At 43.1% G+C, this 22,119-nt stretch overlaps 1 long non-coding RNA gene across 1 annotated transcript in view; it reads right to left on the reverse strand.

Annotated features, from left to right (window-relative positions):
* LOC146866680 (uncharacterized) overlaps positions 1 to 10,626 on the reverse strand; it is a 213,410-nt gene extending 202,784 nt beyond the window's left edge. Inside the window, exon 1 of the long non-coding RNA XR_014965747.1 lies at positions 10,464 to 10,626. This is a non-coding gene — a long non-coding RNA (uncharacterized LOC146866680). The remainder of the gene's footprint in view (positions 1 to 10,463) is intronic.
* Between the last annotated feature and the right edge of the window lie 11,493 nt (positions 10,627 to 22,119).

The raw sequence follows: 22,119 nt of genomic DNA on the forward strand, positions 1-22,119 counted from the left end.
TTACTTTGGGGGCCCGTTGCGGGCCCCTGGGGGATGCACTTGGGGGGAACCCATGGTACCCCTACATTGGCATACACAAGGTGGCAGGCACCGCGCGGTGCCTATCACGTTGTGCATGCCAATGCACAACATGCATTTACTACATTGTGGCGGGTGCTACTCACAGCACCGCCCGCCACAATGTTGTATAAGCGGGATGCGACCGCCACAGTGGCGGTCACATCCTAACTGGTGGTGCGGGACAGCTGCACCACTGGCGGCCGGTCCCAGCACTGCTAGGGTGGCGGGCGGACTGTAGTCCGCCCGCCATCCTAATGGACCCCTTAGTCTTCTGGGGCGACAAGCAGGGAGGCACCTCTGTTCAATGAGATGCTAGGTTCCACCCAAAAGCATGACAATTTCCTCCAAAATATGGCATCATCTTGTCCCACAAAGCACTGCATTTCCAAACTCCAACATGGATGATTTCTCTCCAGAGGAGAAAGAGATGGCTAAACCAACCCACAGTGTGGCTCATTCCCATTGGCTCTCCTCCCCCTGACCTCTGCACATTCCTGTCCTAAGCCTGACATCTTGTTGAGGTACAGGATGTGGGGGTAGGTACTCCTGCCATTCATTGCTGATCTACTCTCTCTTTGAGTTCAGTTTGATTTACCCAGCCCCCTCTGTTTGACCCATCCTACCCAGCTTCAGAGCTCTCTCCATCAGATAACCTCAGCCACTTATCACCTAATCAAAACAGCCTGGCTAAGCCTGCTAAGGCTGACCACTCCGGGCTTTCAAAGAAAATAGTCTTGGAGTCAAGAATCACTTTAAGTTTTGCTGGGTATAGGAGACTATCTAGGACCCCCATTGATCTGAACTGCTGTTTAACTTTTTCATAAGACCTAGCTGTTGCTGGTCTATGCGAGGATAATCTGGAAAGACAATGATGCGACTGACTTGGAAGTGAAGGTCCAACGCTATATGCACCACTCTGATGATCACATCTCTATCTCTATAGTTCAGTATTTTTGCGATCATGGGCCGCGATGGAGCCTCTCGGAGTGGTCTCTGTGCCTGGGCCTGTTCAATTATAAAGCAAGGGGAGAGCTGGAGCTTGGACATCCAAGTCCCGATCCAGGACTCTAGGGATTTTCTGGAGTACTGTCCTCCACCCCCACCAGGAACCCCACAAAGCGGGGATTTCATCGCCGTGCCCTGTTTTCCGCATACTCCACGTTCTCTACCAGGGTCGAAGATGCGGCCTAGAGACTGGAAACCATGGATTGTAGTTGTCCCACAGTATCTTCCAACTCTGACACCCAGCCCTCAGCCTTAGTGACCCTGTCTGTCACCCCATTCAGGTCCTGCCACAGAAGGCCCACCTCAATACCTACCTCGCCAATTTTGGATTCCAGCACTGGGATGCTTGGATGGCTTGGAGTATAGCTTCTATGTTTCTTGCATTAGGGGGCAGAGACAGATGGCTCTCCCCATCCGCAAACTCCCTTGACCCAGTTGGCGGGGCGGTAAATTTATCGATTATGGCCTGTGTTTTGGAAGGGGAGTATGCAAGGTAATAAATGGTAATTGACAGGGGAGAATGGCAGCACCCTACAGGCATGATCTCTTTAAAGGCACACAGCCACCTTGCTCTGGTTAACCATTCTCCTTCAGTCTAAGGAAAGGTATGGTCCAGAGAGAAAAGTAGCTGTGTACTGTCTCTTATCTGTAGAATGAATCCTGGATAGCAAGCTACCAAATGCAAGAGGGAAACCAGATGGTGAGAGCATCCAAGCTTCCAAACGAAAAGTCTTTGAAAGTACTATCCATAAGGAGAGGGTTCATGGACCAAACTGGGAGTATGCAGTGGTCCAAGGGTTGTCTGCTCTGATAAGATAGGGACACAAGACTGCCACTGGTGAGGCCACTTTTGTCCTAGAAGTGCTGACTTTGCTGTAAGAGGCAATAGGAGACCTGGACCAGGCAGACCTGCACATGACACAGAGAGAGTGTGCTGCTATTGATGTGGGCTATGTGTCCACAATTAGCATCCTTGACTGACGGGAAATTGTGCAGTCTGAAGGAACAGATACTGACTTGTGAGGTAGTCCCAAGGTGCCACCCATGAGATGGGGCAGGTATGAGTGGAAGGAGAGTCTGTGAGAGTTTCCCCAGAGGAACAGATGTCAGAAGTTTCCTGCATGGCTAAACCTTGAGTGACACCTGTGAGAGACAAGTAGTGAAAGGCGAGAAGGGAGTCTTAGGCCCTGACGGTCAATCTCTCCTCTTTCAATTCATTTCAAATTCTTTTGATAGCTGTGTCAAGAGCTAAAGCAACTGTATACATCATTCATAAAACGTCATTGATCTAGATGCTTAATCATTAACCCCTTGTGCGCTCATGACGGAACCACGCCGTCATGAGCCACGGGCGGTGTGTGCTCATGACCGCGTGGTTCCGTCATGCTGCGGCCGTTGGCGGCCGCTCCTCCCACGCGGCACTAATTTCCCACCTGTGCGGGCGAAATAGACAGTGGGCGGAGTCGTGACGGAACCACGCCGTCATGAGCACAGCTCACCCGTGACTCATGACGGCGTGGTTCCGTCATGAGCATGGCGGTGCCGCGCTCACCCCCCCAGCGCTGCGGCGGAATTCGCGCTACAGCGAAGGGGTTAAATAAATGAATGTTTATGCCAGGATTTTCAGAGTATCCAAATAACAGGTGAAAGGTGTGACCCTATTCCTTCTGTCTGGCTTTACATTTCCATTTTAAATAATGTATGCCAGCAAAGGGACAGTGCTGATTGCAGGACACATCTTTCTTCCCCCTAATTCTCCTTTGGGAAAAAATTATTACAAGGTCGAACGTCTTCAGCTGTCTCACTACCATCCTCCAGAATGTCAGAATGAACAATGGGGGCATACCAGGTAGGGTGCACAAAAATATATTTGCTCAAATGGTGGATGAATTGCAAGCAAAACAGATGCCCTATAGAGAGGAAAAAGCAACAAATAATAAAAACGATCTCACAAGAAAAAATGAAAGCAAGAATAACAAATAGTATATCAAAGAATAAATCATCAACAAAACACAATAGGTCACAAATCCCAAAATACCTGAAAGAGGAAAACATGAGAATGATGTGCAAAGGGCAAAGAACGAAGAAGGAGGGTCTTTGACTGTTGTGCAACAAAGAAAAACAAAAAAAATGAAAACAAGCCTTTTAAGTAGTGCCTTGTGCTGATATGTTATTATCGAACCTACAAACATCTTCCCCTCAATCTTGTATTAGCATTTCCGTTAACAATGAACTTCCTGTTACTGTTGAGACATGTACTTTGGGCTTCTGGTCATTAAAGGTCCTCCTATTCTCGTTTCCCCTTGTTTCTGGCCCAATCTCAAACCTCCAAGAATATTAGTATGGAAAAAATAAGGAATCCTACTTCCATAACTCCTTGTAATTAATGAAGAGCTTGGCTACAGATTAGGGTGGAAGGCAGGTAACTCATGTTCACTAGTGGTTCTGTGCTGAGAGCTTGAGCAACAGTCTTGGGTTTGAGAGGAGGTGTAGGAAGATTCAGAGCTGAAACAGTTTCAGCCCTGCATCAGGATCACAGCTCACCATGTTTGTGGAGGTATGAAAAAGTACACAGATGGCAACTTTGCAAGGAAATGTATTGCTGCAAATCTGGCTTGGTTGTGGGTAAAGATGTGGTCGCGGAAGTGTGAGGCAGCTTGGTAAGTGAAAAGGACTGTCTCAGGTTTTCTTAACATCAGGCAGCACAAATTCAGTTTCTTCCAGAAGTGAGGCTACTTTATGAAAGGAGTGACTTAAAGGGATAAAAAGATATCTGGATATTAAGTTGAAGGGAAATATCAACACAATACAGAGATTAAAGGTTAACATGTGCCATTAAAGGCTTCACGGAGAAGAGTTACACTTTATGATACAAAGAATGAGGAAATCTTTTATCTTCAGCTGGCAAATTGTGATGTTAGAATTATTTCAAGTCTTAGGGCTCTATTACGATGGCGGGCGGATACCGCAATGGCAAAAGGGAATTGAATTCTGATTGGTACGGAGGGGAATAGTGACTTCTGTTTTCACAGTGCACAAGGTATCAGCCTGAAACCGAAGGAACTGTGAATATGCAAGCCATTATTTCAAAATGAAGGCAGTAGGCTAGTGACATTCTATTTCTGGGATTTTCCAGCAGTTTCAAGATCTTTTTATAGCTGTCATTGTTATACTTGCAGGAAAGTGTCACTTTAAGTGTCAAACATTTGGCAGTTAAATGTCACTTGTAAGCAAGGTTCCCTCTAATTTATTTTCTCTATGTGCAGCAATAAAGGTGCTTCCTGCACTGAAGCCAAGGCTGTGTGCACTGAAGATAAGCAAAAACTTAATATACAAGCATGTGGGGTGTGCAAGCTACCAAAATCAGTGTTGTAGTAAGGGTGCCATGGGCCCTAATGCAAACCAGTAGAAAAAGAACACCCCCAAACATTACTAGGGCACAGAGGGCTCATTGCACCCCTGGGCATAGGTGCCACTGCATCTTGTGTCCTAATCATTCTACCTATAATTCCTCTCTATTTGCTATCTCCATGCCACTATTATCTCCTCCTTGCACCTTTTCTTATCTCTGTCCACTTCCACTTGTCCTTATTACCTTCCTCCCTTTTCTTTTTAGCTTTTTTTCTCTCCTTGCTCTTCCTTGCAATCCCAATTTTCTTTCTCTATTCCCGCTCTGCTCCACTTTACCCTCATTCTGTCTCCTCTCTTTTATCTATGTCCTACTTTTCTCTCTCCCACAAAGTCTCTCTAATCTCCCTGTTATCCCTCATTCCACCCTTACTCTGTCAAATCTATATCTTTACAATGCTTCTCTCTCATCTTGTTCCTCTCTTTGGCTCCGACCTCCTTGTATGCCACCTCTTGGTCCACCTATCCCCTTTAGTTTGTTTTATCATCCTTTCCTTCTTTCTTTCCCTACCGTTTCCCTGTACTTTCTATGTTTCACTCCCCTTTCTTTCTTTTCCTCCCCCTTTCTTGCTTGCTATCTCACTTCCATATCCCATCCTCTCCATACGTTTCCTTTTCTCTCTACACTCAAATCTCCCCTCTTCATCACACTCCCAAATCGCATTTCCTCTCCAACTCTCTATTATTTCTGTCCTTCCTACTTTTCTAATACCCTATCCAGTACCTTTTCTTACTTTCCAATCCTTGTTCCAATCTGAAACCTGTCTACAGGCATTTGGCATGCTCGGTGCCAGATACAACTCATTTTTCTCTCATGCTTCAGTTGCCCCTTCTCTGTGGCATCTTCATTGTCTTCTGGTTTTGCACAGTAAAGCAACATTTGCTCTGCATTGGTTATTTGGTAACCTTATATTAGATTGCAGTAAGAACACAAATCGTCCTCATAATGTTGACAAGTACCTGTTTAGAGATTCTGACCAAGATTTATTAACTCTTTGTGCTTTCTTTGCATCACAAAAGTGACACAAACCCAGCAACTAGTGCTGTGGTTGGATTTACTTTCCAACGCACATCATGATTTGTGTAAGTAAGTTGCTGACAGTAATGCAAAGTAGCACTATGCACTAAATTGTGCTACTTTGCATTAAGGGGCACACATAGGTGGTACATGGGCATTCCCAAGCAACCACCCATGGGTTTTGAGGCAAATCCCTATCTAATAACATTTATAGATGGGGAATTGAGCCAAAAAATGATGTTCCCTCAAGGCAGGTGTAACAGTGGAGTAACTTTTAAAAGTCTCCATATTTATCAAACTTTGCAAGTAAGATGCACTTTAAAGCACACATACACTGAGAGATGTCTAATGGATATTTTTTGTACTTGAAGGATCCCATTCCAGTAAAAAAAATCTATGCTTGACAGAATGCTCACATCCTTGTTGTTAGATCTGGGGGTCTCTAGTTGGCAGAGGTAGGTACCACTGTCCAAATAGGGACCCTTACTTCTAGTCAGGGTAAGGGGGATACACTCTTTAGATAACCCCTGCTCGCCCCCTTGGTAGCTTGGCACGAGCAGACAGGCTTATCAAAGGCAATGTGTAAAGTATTTGTACCAACACTCACAGTAACACAGTGAAAACACCACAAATGGACTCCACACCAGTGTAGATAAATAAAGTACTTTTATATAAACTACACAAGACCAAAACAACAAAAATCCAACATACACAGTTCAAGAATATGGTTTCAAAAGAGTTCTTAGCTTAGCGACAAAATAATCCACATTAGCGTCGATTTTAGCCAACAGTACCTGGTGATGCGATAAAGGTTCCTAGCGGCGCTCAGGCATCAAAAAACAAGCAACAGCCTCAGTCCTGAGACCCTGGGGAAGCGATGCGACAACCCCGCTGCATGCAGTGGACGTGTGCGACGAATCCGGCCTGTATGGGGATTGAGGCGATACTTGTATGGATTCCAAGGCGTAGCTTCTCCAGTAGAAATTTACTCGCAAAGGCACGATGCGACGATCTTCGATGTTTCTGCGAAGATGTTCGCAGCGATGAAATACGGCCCGCTAACGAGCGGTGCGACGATCTTCGATGGCTCTGCGACAATGTTCGCAACGACGAAATGCGGCCCGCTAACAAGCGGTGCGATGATCTCACTCAGCTGTGGCATGCTCTGCGACGATACTCGCAGCGACGGGAATCTTTCCGCTCCGGGGGCGATGCGCTCCGAAGATGAACGCGGCGTTGATGTTGCAGCGGCGACAGGCGCTGCGACGATCTTCGCAGCGATTGAAATTTTCTCGCTAAGCTGGCGGTGCGTGAAAAAGTTGCAGAACTTTTACTTCTTTTCTCTTGGTCAGCTTCCCAACAGCAGGCACCACTTCCATAGGCCCCACAATTGGATCAAGCGCTCTAGGAAGAGCAGAACTCACACAGCAGAGTTCAGGGGGAAGCTGGGGGTGAAGTCCTTTTGTTCCTGGGACTTCTTAACAGGAGGCCAGCTCTACTCAGGCCCTTGGAGATTCCTTCAAGCCAGGGGACACAGCACACAGCAAAGTCCTTCCCCTCTCCTTGGCAGCAAAGCAACTGCAGGTCAGCCTTACAGCAGGTCAGTCCTTCTTCTTCCGTCTTCCAGCTTTCTCCTTGGCAGAGGTTCCTTCTTGATTCCAGGATGATCTGATGTTCGGTAGTCTGGGTCCCAATACTTATACCGCAAAATCCTTTGTCCTCTGAAGGCAGAGGGGCCTTGGCCTAGTCAGAACCAGTTCTGGCCAGTCCTGGAGCACTCTGTTTACTTGGTTTCTTCTTTCCTTTGCGAGAGAGGGACAGGGTCGTCAGCCGCCCAGCAGGGGGTGGAGCCAGCATTGTGGAAGGCAGGCACAGCCCTATTCAGGCCCAGGTACTACTCCTCCCACCCATCTACAGGGGAATTTCCCTATTCAGCCCTGGGCTGACTCATTCAGCCTCTGGGAGCCACCCCTGTCCCTGTCACTCACAAACCAGACAGTCAATTCACAAACAGGCCAAGGCACACAGAAAGGGCAGAAAAGGAAACAGCCACTTTCTAAAATTGCTGTTTTCACACACAGGATTTAAAAACCATCTTTCCTAAAAGATGTGTTATTAATTTCTAAGTTCAGGGATACCAGACTTTAATTTTCTATCTTGCTCCTATGGGAAGATATGCAGGTAAACATTATACTCAGCATTCCCCATTATAGCCTATGGGCAAGATAGCCTTTCAATAGTGAAAAACGAAAATGGCTGTAATTCACTACCAGAGCATGTCACCTACACCAATACATGCTCTACCTTTCACATACACTGCACCCTGCCCAGTGGGGTACCTAGGGCCTTTCATAGGGGTGTCCAATGTGTACAGAAAGGGAAGGGTTAGGCATGGCCAGTGTGGACACTGGTCAGGTCAGCATGGCAGTTAGCAACTGCACCCAGGCACTGCGGTGGCAGGCCTGTGACACCATTTTAGGGCCACTCCTGTGAGTGGCACAATCAGTGCTGCAGGCCCACTAGTAGCATTTGAATCACCAGCCCTGGCACACTCAGTGCACTTTACTAGGGGCTTACAGCTGAAACAAATATACCAATCATGGATAACTAATCAATATAACAATTTACCTAGGGAGCACTTGCACTTTGACACTGATCAGCAGTGGCAAAGTGCCCAAAGCATCTAAACCAGCAAAAACAAAATCCAACACAGCGTCAAAAATACAGGAGGTAGAGGCAAAAAGTCAGGGGAAACTACGCCAAAGATGCCAGGTCTAACACGTGTTCTAAGGTCAGGCAGTGGATTATTATTATTTACATCCGTGCATGATGCCACATGTGCCACATAATTCATTATCTGCTGTATAATATGCAGATTTTAATCCCCAAAAAGTTGCTTTTAGCTTGAATGGATAAAAAGTTACTAAAACCGGGTCTGCCCGTATTGCTGTGAAGTGGAAGACATTTCACAAAGGTTGACTGGTTACCTTTCTGTTGCTTATAGTTGCATTTGGGTGTTAAATGGTACTAATCAGGTGAAACATTTGCTCTGTTAGTGTTAGCATATGTAAAATGTAAAAATAATAAAGTAATACTATCATAAAATATGCAGCATTATTCTGCATAACTTGCATTTTCTTGCCGCATAATTCAACCCTGTTGCATAATTTGGTCTTCTGCTGACGCATTATTCCAGTGACCCGGATTATGGCAAAAGGCAAAGGTGGGAGAGACAACAATTTAACAGGGACAGCCGAGCCAAGGGTCTGCTCTGGCTCTTAAGAACCATACACAAGCCAAGCCTTGAAAATATCGGGTGTGTCAATCATGCAGCACAGATTATGTTAGATTATAGTAAAATATCGGAAGCACCTCATTTTAGTACATCAGATTATGTGCAAAGTATTTATCAAACATGAACTTAGAATCGTTCCAGCTCCCCCACCACCTCCACTCAAAAGACAATGCTATTAGTGAACTAAAATGCAAGTCAGGGGTTTTGTACAGTGCAAAGCCTGAATTCATGTATTTGAAGGTGTATTCTTTGTGATGATAAATATAAAGGAGGATCGGTTTTAAAGTATTTGCCTATACTTTAAGATAAATGTTTAATGTATTTTTTTTACAGTTTTTTGAGCAACCTCGACTAGAAAGTATTGAAGCTCTTTACTTGAGTATCAAGACTGGAACCTAGTTTCCAGGGCCAGCTTTAGCGCTGGTGGTGCCCAGTGTGACACTGTTTGTTAGCACCCCCCAATGACCACTTTCGCCACAGATTCCTTTACTACCACCCTTTAACAGGATTTAAAATGTAACACCATGATTGGGGGTTCTCTGAAATAATAACAATTGTTTTTGTACCCAAAGAAATATTTTTTGATACACTAAGAAAATGAAAGACTGGGGAAAAAAATCATAACACTCTAATATATACCATGCAGTTTGCATGCAGCTCTTTGATTACAGTTGACAGCTCGCTGTTCTATTTTAGGATTTTAACTTATAAACTGTAAGTAACTAAAGGATCCCACTAACAAAAGCAGTAGCCCACTGAGCTATCTTCATAAATTCCGGTCTGTGATGTGCATGGTACACGTTCTTTGCATCAGGCATAATAACCCTCTCCGCTACCTTAAAATGAGTCAAAACTTTCACCAGACAAAACTCCGATCTCACTCCAGGAAGAACATTAATCACTGGAGATATCTTAACATGTTTACTGTGGCTAGGAACGAGGCAGCAGGTGCTTTTTAAACTTTAATATACTTGCCCTAGAGCCTGCAATGTTCCGCCAGTTCCAATGTCAGCAGCATTGGCCGTAATGACACATCCACACCCTCTCATTGCAGTGTGAAACACATTCTCATATGATTAGTTTCACACTGCCTGCTAGGGGCCTCTTGCAACACTGTAAGCAGCCCCTTTGTCATTTAATTGCTGTGCTGGGCCTCCTGGTGCGCCCCCCCCCCCGCTTTGAAAAGGGACGTTTTCACGTTGCCCTTTTGTTATGTATTCAGCTCCCTGAGGGGAGAGCGCGATCCCGCAGAGTGTCTGGGCGCTGTAGGAAGCAAGTCTGCGCCCGCGCACGCGCGCAGCCTCGAGGGAACATAGTTTGTAAGTACATTAAAACCATGGAAATATCATACATATGCAATCTGAACATCTATAGTCCGGGTACCTGTTTCCTGAGATGGTGATGCACAAAATGTCAACACCATTCTGTTCAGAGTTTAATATTAAAATAGATTCAGAGAACTGCAATAGAAACACAAAACACAAACAGAAACTATAAATTAAATCTCTACAACCCTAACTTATCATTTGTGAAAAATGACTAATATTTTTGTATTAATTTACAGTAGCGGCACGTCCCCTGCCAAAGTGGCGGGGTGGCGTGCCGGAGGAGGGAGTTTGGGACGAGGGAGGAAGTAGGTGGAAGGTGGGGAGGTCTTGGATATTTTTAAACACTTACCTTAAAGCTGCCGCTGCCACCGCCGTCTCCTGCACATCGGATCTTCCCGCTTCTGTCTCTGGAGCTGGGCACAGGCTCCCAGCCTGCCCTGCAGTCAATTCTGAAGCTGCTCTCACATGAGAGCAGCTTCAGGTTTGGCCTAAGTGTCTGCAACTTGCGCTCCCTGGTAGACTGGGAGCCTGAGCCTGCTCTCTCCAGCCCCAGCAATGCAGCGGGGGCTGGAGAAAGCTTCACTGCGCATGCGGTGTTTGGTCGGGCATGGTGTGCTCACCACTCCCCCACCAGCAGTGTCATCCCCTGGGCCTGCCCCAAGACTCATAAGAGTCCTTGGGGCGGGTCCAGGGGACTAAAAAAAAAAAGATAATAAAGCAGGTTTAAAACCCGTTTTATTATCGTTTTATGTACTGGTGGTGGCAGGAGCGGCGGCGCTCCTCAGATTAATACTTAAACGGAATTGTCAAATGACTTACATTTTTTAATTGCATAATTTGTAAATCATTAATTCCAAACCGCAAAACCAAGAAAACCTTCATGAACTTTCCAAAGTTGTGGCTCAAAAATATCAACGAGAAAATCTAATTATTCATAGGAATAAAATATAGCTTGTCTATTTGCTCTAATATCTCTGGAGAAATCGTTCATTTCCACATATAAACAACCTTCTGGCTTTTTGTTATGCCAGTTATCATGACCCACTAGAAAGTTATTATAACACAAAATTGGCCCCATGTGGCATTAAGTGCAGGTCGACATAGTCCGGTTTGTTCCCTTTGCTAATGTCAGGGAAATAAATTTCATTTAATAAACAACCTTAAAGATTATCGTAGATCTCTTCAACATAGTATAACTGCCAACAGCATAGTCTTCGAAACAACCATTTGTGCATGTCAGATTTTGTAAGTGCATGTTATTAAACTGAAATCACAGACATAGGGCGTTATTAAATCTATATTTTAAACAGTCTTTTACCCAGTAAGGAACAGAATTCAGATGCAACGAAAAATTCACATCACATTTTTCTCGAATGCCACATGCTACAAAACAACTATGACAAAAGAATGGTTGTCAATATAAGTAAGGCTTTAAATGGTTCTGTCAGTGATAGGACAAAATATTGAGGCCAAAATATCGTATGGTCAAATATTGTGTCAAGAATAGCAAGAACAAGGTTATAATGAAGGTAAGTTTCTATGGATATGCAAAGTTTTACTGTACTTAACTCTACATTTATGTACCATGACGATATATATCTTCAAGGTATGTAAATGTGTAGTTAAATATAGTAAATCTATACTTACCTATTTGCACTTACTGTCTCAGGGCCTCATTTTCTATATTTTGATGGACTGCAGTGTAGCAAGCCTTCCTGCTGTGCTGTCATGTGTCAAAATAAAAGTTCAGGATTGCGCCATGTCTACAAGATGTGGTGCATTTCAGTCCCTCTCCATTGCGCAAAAACAGAAGCTGTGTGCCAATGCAGACACCCTTGTGCCATGGTGCAAGGGTACCTGCGTTGCAGGGATGATTGTAGTTAAGCAGGAAGGGACACCTTCCTGCACAAAAACAATCAATACTGATGTTTTGCTCCTTCTATGTGTACTGCAGAATGCAACACACTTTCTATGTGTGGTGCATTCTGCAGTAACAAGCAACAGCAGCAATTGAGGAGAAATAAAAGTATGTTTTCTTGTTGCGCCACTCCTACGGATTCTGACGCATTACCAGGTTTACAACACTGTGTGAATCTGGGAATGTGTCAGGTTCCATGGATGTTGCTTGGGAACACCCACAGAGACACACATGGATCGCCCCTTTCACGCAGAGTAATGCAGGAAAGGGACCCATATTTACAATGCCAAGAAAAGTCATGGAGGGTGACTTTACGTTACCTTGGAGATATGAGCAGGCACATTACACCTCCGGTGCATCCAAAAAAGTGGTGCACCTGCAGCGCAATGGACTTGTAAATAAGCCTGTTGATATTTGGAGCCTCAATATTTTTGACACAATATTCTGCTCACACAATATTTTTGTCCTTGATATTCCTACTTTAGAATATTGGAGAAACTGGTTACCTATGTTAGATTGCATGTCACTAAGATTCATGTCTCAGTCAATTATCATATATGTTTTTGGGATGCTTAAACACATTTCAAAATTATTATTTTTTAAATGGTTCTCTCGGATCTTGAATAGTTCTGTTTTGAGCCCAAATAAAACCATTCAATTTTGAGCTAGATAGAGAATCAACAAGTATATGAACATTTGATTTCTTGAACATACTTTGGTAATAGATTGGTAAATGCAACAGGAGTTCAATTAAGTATGAACCTAATTTTAAAATACCCGTACATCATTGCCTTACAGGAGAGGTAAATAAGCCAATTATGTGAAACAAATTCACAATAGATGGCTGATTTTTCAGCAGTTCTGAAGCCAGCAAAATCAGTCAGGAAAAGTAGAAAGACCACAACATAAACATTATGTCATTTCTTGCAGGAAAGAACTACTGTAACTAGACATAAAGAACATTGTTGTAGAAGAATGTAGGGGAGGAAACAGAAGGACAAGGAAGACATGGTGGTTGAATTTAAAAGATTAATTATGCAGGTTAAAGCAATACATTGTAAATGGAAATGAAAGAATATAGCAGAAATGAATACCACAGCACTCCATACAAAGTGTTCAAGAAACAAATAAAATCTAAACAGTAAGGATTTGTCTTGAAGAAATAAGTTTTCTTTAATGTAGACAAACATAATTTGAGTATTTCTCAATAAGATCTTGTTCCACAAGTCATTTCCATCCAGTTTTCAATCCATTAATGACAGCGGACATGTGTTTCATCACACAGTGACTTTTCCAAGGCTTGGATGTTTTTAAACTTGTCGGTTTCGGGAAAGAAATGCTAAATATTATTCCATTTAGAAGAGGCACTTCCCATGACGGACTCGCACTGCTGAAGTTGCCAATAGTCGAAATACATTTTTCGACATTAAAGAAAACTGCTACATGAAAGAATTTTTCAAGACAAATCCTTACTGTTTGGATTTTATTTGTTTCTTGAAAACTTTGTATGGTGTGCTGTGGTATTCCTCTGTGCTATATTAGATTAGTACATCGGGCCCTCGGTCTAATGTGTACTCACACCTTTGGTAGTGGGGTGTGGGACTACCTTTAAAGCACCATCTCATTGAATAATGGATCACATATACACTGGCTGCCGATCAAAGAGAGGATTCAGTTTAAAGCCATGTGTCTTGCCCAGAAAGCTTTCTGGAAGACTGGCCCTTCCATTATCCAATCTTTAATCACTCCCTATCAACCGAGAAGGGTTCTCCGATCCACCACCGCCTTCCTCTCTCTCCCCCCCAGAATAAAGAGAGCTAGAAGTGGTGGATGGTCCTTCACGTATAACGCATCAATTCTTTGGAATACTCTCCCTATTTCTCTTTGACAGGAATCTAATCTGCTTGTCTTCCGGAGGCTTTTAAAAACTTGGCTCTATAAAAACTGGCACTAACTTGCATCCTACTGGTTCTGGCTGTGCTGTCCGTAGCGCTGGGAGGCCTCAGGGTAGCCATCGCGCTTTATAAATTCAATTTCATTTCATTTCATACTGAGTGATTATTCTATGCCCACTAAATAGTATACTTTGAGTACAAGGTGCAATTTCTTTCCACTACTACCCGTTCTCTTTTGCTTCATATGGGAATGGAAAGAATGCAGGAATCGTAGAACAGAAAACAACAACCAAGCAAGTCTGTACTTATGAGGGAAAAGATTCAGGTGACTAACACGGTTTTCCAGATATAGATGGCAGGTAAATCAAGGTTTGCAGTGATTGCTGACTGAACCAAGATGCTGAAATGCACTTTTTAGGTAAAGTGCCCCAGTGCCAATGACATACGGAGCTCTGAGGATACCTGTATAACCCATTGTGGAACCACTCCAGCACTTGTTCATAAGGTCACTCCAGGTATATTGCTTGATTTCTTCACAATATCACCAACTGTTTCACCTGAGGCCAGGGAAAAAGATGTTATATTTTGCTAATGTTAATAGTGAGTCCCTTTCCTCTCAGTCCCTGTTTGTGCTGCAGGGAAATCTGTGGGTCTCTTACCTTTGCCCCAAGAGTCTTAAAGATTACCTTGCCTTCAAACAAAATGAAGGTTCAACCTCTTCTATAAATACATCAATTTCCACTAGAAATTGATTCCTTTGGGGTGATTAGCTTTCTTCTTGTCCATTTGATTAAAGAAAGCCCCTTGCTACCTTGCCTCATTTCTTTGTTGTTCTACTAACAAGGGCCTTTATAACAAGCATTTGCAATGCAATAGGTCTCGCATTATTAAAGTTTGAGATATTGTCATTGCTAATAAAAATGCAACACCAATAGCAATAGCTATTGCATTGCATTTTTGCATGCGCGCTGCTACAGGCTCGACCTAAAAATTAGCTGAAACACTGGCGAGGGGAGAGGGAGAAGAGAGAATAGAAGGCATTAGTGACGAGGCAGAGGGGATACAGAAAAAAGCATTGTGCAAGGACGAGAGAGAGCGAATGGCAGTTGAGAGGAGGTTCGAAAACGAAATTGTAGTGAGACAGCTGCAGTAAAAAGAGTAGAGCGAGAGAGAGAAGGAAGGATAGAAATGGGGCAAGGCCAAAAATATGTGTAAGGAAACATCCATCTGGAATTTGGGGGGAGAGTGGTAAGAAATACAGAAATAAGTGAAGGGAGCAACAGCTGAAAGAGTGGTGGGACGGTCAAACCAAGAAATATCAGACAGACAGACATGGTGAGAGGTACCAGAACAAAATATGGTGGTGAGAGCTTGAGAACAAGAATTAGTCTGGAGGTGAGATAGAGAAAGAGAAAAAGTGCAGCAGATAGAGAGGGGCCAACAAGCAATACTGCAGGAACAAAATTATATCAGATGATAGAGAGTGGACAGAAGAAAAATATTGAAGAGGAGATGACAAGGACAGAGTGATAGGAATGGGAAGAGGCAGTATAAGAGAGCAGAGAGAAAGTGGAGCACAGAGAAGGGCAAAGTGCGACAGAGCTAAAAATACAAGAGAGAAGTACAAAACTATAACTAATTTAGGGAAGGGCAGAAAAAGAGCAAATCACAGAATAAATATATTAGAGAGGAGGGGAAAGCCGGACTGGAGAGAGGACTTGCTAAGCCACGGATTTATCCAACTCGAATTAAATAAACACATTTGTGTCTGTAAATAAACACATTCGTCAATAACACGCATGGGCTTAGATCGGAAGGATGCCAAACTGAAGGGGAAAAGTCTCTTGGCTACGTAGGATGCAAGTTGGTTGGCCTGTAGGTGTCCTGAAGCCTCATCTATAGGATTATCTAGTCATCCCGTTAGTAAACATTGAGCATTTTGCTAGAAGTTCAAACCCGCCTCATCGCGCATCCTGTGCCTGACTCTAACTTGGACGTCTCTGAAGACTTACCGCGCTCTTGTTTTTGCGCAGTCGCAGTTTGGCTGGCGGACCCTGATTGTATACGACAGAATGAAGAGGCTACGGTTCTCCGTGATCGGGGCTTTCTCCGCCTCGGGGCCATACCGTGCAGCGAGCACCACGGCCCCTGCCCCGCATGCTCCTGGGGGTCCTCCTCGGCTACACACTCTGAGCCTGCAAAGTATGAACCCCAGCGTACGTGCTGTGGAATACACGGATCGGGGTCCCATCGTCTGCCGAGCTGGGGAGCTGGAACGGGAGCTGCTTGGAGTTAATAAGGAGTGACCCCTATCTAAACCCGTAATTGCATAACTGAACACATATGTATCACTCGCCCTGTACAGGCTAGCGTAGGGCCAGCTAGCTGGACGTGTAGTGAATGGTGTGTGCTCGCCTTCATTCATTCCTCGTCAGCTGCTTACCACTCCCTGGGTACTTCCTCCGCACGGATGAAGCGGTCTAAATAACATTTGAAAGGCAAAATACTATGTGATGTACATTTTGCCCTTCAGCTTTTACTTATCACACCAGCACTAGTACTAGCTCACACTCATTAGTTGTAGCTAGAGGGGCGTGCCTGTATGGGGAGGGTCTTGAAAGTTGTGCGCTTTGTATGGCTTGACCACGAATTGCTGTCACACGCTGTGATGGTTTCATCATCCAGGCCTCTTGCGCATCCCTTGCTGCGCGTAGGTCTCTGGTGGGATGCAGTCACTGTAGCTTCTTCCCATGAGGCTTCGTGAAGGAGGAAGTTAAACGCTCATCAGTTCAATCCACATTTTAAGAACGTAAGCGCGATCTGTGTCCACAGTGTGCTATCGTTAGCTCGGTGCATTCTGTCAATTTTATGTAATAGTGAAACTGACCTTTCAAACTTTATGAAACTGTCACACATTGTACTAGGTAAGCTTTTCCCAGGCAGATCTGAATCATTTACAGGGAATTAATTGCATGACGGTGCAGACTAGCTTCATCTCTACCGCTATATTTTTGCAGGTTATTAATAATCTAGTTAATATTGCACTTGCCAATGCCGTCGTTCAAAATATATAACTGGCTCATAATTGTTGGGTTGATATCATTACGGAGGGTATCCACGGCCTACCCTCGGATGTGGTACAAGGAGCAGAAATCCATTTTCAAGTATAATCAGGCAACAGATTTTGACATTGTCTCTTGCAGGGCTCAAGTCCAAACAAGCGGCAGGGAAAGCGATCGCGAAAGTGAACGCAATCGCTATTGGAAAACAAAGAAGCCTGCGAGTGGTGCGCGTGTGCACGCCACAGCGAGACATGTGGTTTCAATTATCACGCCCGTGTCTGGGCACGATAACTGAAACCACATGGCCGGCGGTGCGCGTAACACCAATAGGCCATGGGCAGAGCAATGTGCCCGCCTTTGGCCAATTGCGTGCTGTCTTTAATAAAAAGACGCACTTAAAGGCCTATAGCGTGGCCCAAAAGTAAAAGCACTCGCACGAGCGTGTGCGATTCCTAGCTCGATTTTGAAACCCCGTACAAGAGATCTCTCGCTGCGCGAGCAGTGCTGCACACTGCAACGCTAGGCGTGAGACCTAAAAAGGGCAAAGTGGGTTTTAAAATGTTAAAAGTGCTTTCCTAAAATGTTCATCAAATATCTGCCAGATAACAGCTTACCCCCAATTCACAGTTCAGAGGGGGCCCGGCCATCTTTCTCTAGCCTCTGATGGGCCACAGATGGGTGTGACATTGGCCTGCGTTCTGCCCATTGTGAGCCCATGCTGTTAACTGCCAAATCTTTTATGCCACATTCTGTGCCCTCAGTTGGAATTGGATAAGAAGCCACTCATTGGGCAGCTCTTGCAACTTTTCAGTCGGTGGTAAATTCAGCAGCAAGTCAGAATGTATTAGCAATATTACAAACATTTTTGTACCCTTCTTTTTAAGTGGGTGCGCCCTCTATGAATATGCAAAAATCTTAAAAATCTCTTAGTATGCTGAACGTACAAAGTGCCTGCCAAACATCAGGCATATTCGTAAAACAATGGCAATGTTATAAGCAAATTAGTAAATGGCTTTTCAACTGAGGGGGTATAGAAAAGTTTAAACCCTTTAAATCCTGCCAGCACATGTTTTCTTTGTAAAGTTTTCCATGCATGCCAAGCTTGCTGTAAATCAGCTCGCAGTTTATTGCTCTGTCTTTCAGCAAAATTGCCTATGGGAGCAAATTATACACTTTTTAACCTCCCCAACCCCTTTAACAATTTTTTCCCTGGACAGATCTTCGTAATGTTTGGCAGGCCAAAACACTGCTGGCTAACTTAGTAATATGGCAAGTTTCATAAAAATTCATTAATAGGGTCAAAAGATATAAGCATTTCAAAAAATGCCTTTTCAATGGAAAATGGAAAGTGCGGCTCAACCATGACTACATAGTGGCAATCACCACTGTGTGAAAATATATATGTGACCAAGACCTGTAGTGGTCATAACGCGTTATCCGTTTGGTTCCTCAGCCGAAATAAAGAATTGGCTACAATATACTGGAAAATTTTGCGAAGATTCGTCAACCGGCGCCAGACTTATTGGGAATAGAATGTTGCGGATTTCCTATGGAAAATAGGTCCTAACTATAACTACCTACTGGCGACCGCCAGTAGGTAATATATATATATATATATATATATATATATATATATATATATATATACATACATATATATATATATATATATATATATCACTTCAACACTCTTCCACCACTTCTCCTTTTTCTCGGATACTGGATACAAAGAGCACGGACCACAAAATCCTTTAAAATTCCGCTCGGTTTATTTAACGCATCTCACAAACAGGAACGGCAGCCATTACGCGTTTCGTCCCTCCCTGGGGACTTGATCACATGACGCGCATTTACAAATAGGAATGCTTTTTATAGGTTACACACTTTTTTCTTTTTCCTTCTTTTTTCCCGTACTTTTTTTTTGCATAATTGTCCCTTATCTTTATTTGTCTGTGGTTGTGCTTTGTGTGTGAACACCACCTGATTAAATTTTAAAGACATCCATACCAACATTGAGAGCAAGTTATAGTCATCAACATAGGACTGATATTGGTTGTTGTAAGCTTAGACTTAGTCAATTCAGACTCGGTTTCAAAATTGATCCTGTAGCTACTTTTAAGGTGCAAGTCGCTATGTACAAATTTGCAATTAAATAAATAAATAGTTAGATAAATAATTGAATAATTATGTACAGATCCTAGACGATTCCTGTTTAAATACAGCCATAAAAGTAGTAAAAACAGTATCATACAAGATAGTTAAATACATTGCATTATCTAAAAAAGCCTCATAAACAAATAAATACATCAAATCTGTATAAAAGGAAAAATCCAAAATCGTTTATGCTGCCCAAATGCTCTCATCCTTACTAAAATAGTGTTTATGTAGAGTATAGGCTGATCGTATTTTAATTTCTAGGTTTTTATCGTTTACATTCACCAGACTACCTTTTTTTGTATGTTCTAATACCGGTAATCTGAAAAATATTGTTTATTTAATAGGTTGATGATCTGACCAAAAATTTGAAACTGAACTCTAAGTAATATCCTGTGTCTTCACTTACTAAACTTTTTTTTTTTTTTAATGTTTTATACTTGTCTCTCATTAATGTGCAAAAAAAAGTGCTTATAAAAAAGTGCTAAGTGCCTAAAATTTATATAACAAAAGTGATTAAAAAGATTTATTTAAATGAAAAGGAGGGTTTTGGCAGGCTAATTGGTCTTAACATTTACAATAACTTCCAATTAGTTTTCTGGTGCTTGAATCACCAATACATTTGTTACAGAAGCTATCTATTGAGGCTATCGCAGTTTTCTTTGTGTTTGTTATTATGATCTCACTTTAAAATTACAAAATGTACTTCTAAAGGTATTATTAAAATTCATTTGGTACTTATGCTGATGAACCATAAATATTACAAACTGGCATGTAATTCTTCAGAGCTATTTAATCCGTTAGGCTGTTTGGTATCTAGGTTTAGAATATAATTAATTTCCAAGATACGAAGGGTCCTTTCCCTAATGCCTCCTCGCTTATTTCTGGGGACAGAATCCAATAGGAAATATTTAAGATCCTTTGGATCACCGTCATGTTGTTCATGAAAGTGACGTGCCACAGGATAAGCCTGGTCATGATTTTTAATAGCCCGTATGTGTTGGAGTATTCGTTTATGTCCTTGCAAGATGGTACTGCCGATATATCTCAGTTTGCAAGGATATTCCAATAAATATATCACATAGTCGGTTTTGCAATTTAAGGCCTTCGTGATTTGTCTATTTGGTCCTCCGAAAGGGGTTGAATATTCGGTGGTTGTTACTCCAAACTGACAAGCCTTACATGTTTTACATTTGTAAAATCCGATTCTTTGAGCTAACCATGACCCCTTAGCTGTAAGGCCACAGGGGTCATTGTCCACCAAGGTATCCTTCATGGAAGTGTTTCTCCTGTATGTTATAGAAGGTTTCTTAGAAACTGATTTGCCTATTATTGGGTCCTGTTTAATCAGATACCAGTTTTTGTTGATGATCTCTCCCTGCAATTGTTGAAACATGGTATTTTGGAACATGAAAATGTTGTTCAACAAACACATTTCTACCATATTGACTAACATCTTAGTATGGTCAGAATATTGAGTCCCTCTTTTCAACAGATATACAATATATATATATTACCTACTGGCGGTCGCCAGTAGGTAGATATAGTTAAGACCTATTTTCCATAGGAAATCCGCAACATTCTATTTGGAATAACGTTGGCACCGACTGACGAATCTTCGCAAAATTTTCCAAACATTTGGCCAGCTCCGGTCCGCTCCTATCCTGAAAATTTCACGGTGATTCGTCAAGCGGGGGCCGAGAAAAAAGGGGGGTCCCAAAGCACGTTTTCCCCATGCATTTTTTCCATAGGACCTTTTGACGCAGCTACTGCTGAACGGAATTACACCAAATTTGGCAAAGAGGTAGTCCTCAGTTCAGACTCGTGCCTTTTGCTTAAATGGTGTAAATCCGTTCAGTAGTTCCTGAGAAAATCAAAAGTAAAATCATAGATATATCTATGGCGTCGGAGGATCCGCGCACCCTCCCCGCACCCAGCACGCACCCTGCCGTGCACGAGCTGTATTCTAAGTGGCTGTCAACACTCCAGATCAGGAAGTGTTTGCAGCCATCTTGTGCCTCGGTAGAACCGAGGCACAAGAAACCTATAAAACAAACGTGAAAAACGCAAAAAGGGGGCATGGTAGAAACACCCTGACCCCCTAGGCCTGCTCAGGGGGTCAAAAAAAAAAAGAAGAGCGGGGCTCCAGCGCTTCTTTGGTAATTGGCCCCCGGGGGGCCAAAGCCCGGGCGTGTCCCAATCCCCGCAACACTGCCCCGGGGACCACCACCCCGGGGCTCAAAGATAGTATATGCAGGGGGATCACGGCCCCCCTGCAGTCCCGGGGACTGCCACCCCCGGGGCTTCTTGAAAATGGGTCGATGTCGATGTAGGTGTATAAGTATATTTGATAGTGTTCTATTGATCATTGACAGCATGTATGAGTGAATCTATAGGTAAGTGATTACATGTGTGTATAGATCTAAGAATCACTGAGTGGGTGTTTAGAAACTTGTATTGGTGTGTCAATGGTTTTAAATCTGGCACTCTGTATTTTACAGTGAGTGATGAAAGGTTATACAAGTGTATGATGAGGTGTATCTGATTGTCACGTGGATGATGTCATCAGTGATGTCATCAGTGATGTCATTTGAGATGTCATCAGTGATGTCACTGACCATGTCATGAATGATGTAATATGTGACATCATCAGCAGTGGATTGCGGGCGTGCGAGATGTAGTTAGTACAACTAACTATATCGGAAGAATTTCAATGGTTTTGTTCGAGTGAAATGTCCAGCTAGCTATAACACCCCTAAAACCTATTGTTTTTCCAGTGAATTTCTAAGGTTTTTTAAATGCTAATTCCTAACTATATCAGGCCTGAAACCTATGGTTTTTTCAGTGGATTTCAAAGGTTTTTTAAATGCTAATTCCTAACTATATCAGGCCTGAAACCTATGGTTTTTTCAGTGAATATATATATATATATATATATATATATATACTCTGCTGGTGGGGCGATGAGGTTCTCTT

The sequence above is a fragment of the Triturus cristatus genome, chromosome 1_2 (genome assembly GCF_964204655.1).
Source record: "Triturus cristatus chromosome 1_2, aTriCri1.1, whole genome shotgun sequence".
In the NCBI taxonomy this organism is placed as follows: Eukaryota; Metazoa; Chordata; class Amphibia; order Caudata; family Salamandridae; genus Triturus; species Triturus cristatus.